This window comes from Wasmannia auropunctata, unplaced genomic scaffold (assembly GCF_000956235.1).
Source record: "Wasmannia auropunctata unplaced genomic scaffold, wasmannia.A_1.0 LD336095.1, whole genome shotgun sequence".
Classification (NCBI taxonomy): Eukaryota; Metazoa; Arthropoda; class Insecta; order Hymenoptera; family Formicidae; genus Wasmannia; species Wasmannia auropunctata.
In genome coordinates this window covers 1,649,295-1,649,850 of record NW_012026795.1, presented here as the reverse complement: position 1 = coordinate 1,649,850, position 556 = coordinate 1,649,295, and positions in this window count along the sequence as shown.

Below are 556 nucleotides of genomic sequence, written 5' to 3'. Positions count from 1 at the left end.
CCCGCCCTCCTTCTTCGTACACAACGATTCGAAATGACGATGGCAATTGTACGTGTATACGTTTCGTACTCGGTCTACGTTGGAGAATTAGACGCTTAATCTTCCGATGTATAACGCAGATAACAAGAAACACGTCGGGACGATGCAGGGGGATTAAAATCGTTCTGCGCAGCGTGCGGATGCAACGAGTTTCGACGATGACGAGCACACGTACGGATATTCGGCCTGTCCTTGCGCGTAAAGAAATATTTCCTCATGCGAATTTCACCGCGGGTATAAAGAATCCACGTGTCTCCTCCAATTGGCCCGTCATCGGCGATTGATGGAAAACGTGTTTCATATATAAACATTATTTCAGATTATCGTATCTATATGTTTATTTTGTGTATGGGTGTGTGTTTATTTTGTTTGTGTTTTTGCACACGCGCGCGCGTGCGTGCGTGTGCATATGTGACGACTAGTACAAATATGGATCATACTCACGACGAGTATGCGCATCGTACTTTCTTTCCCTTTCTCTCTTTCTCTCTCTCACAATCTCTCTCTCTCTCTCTCT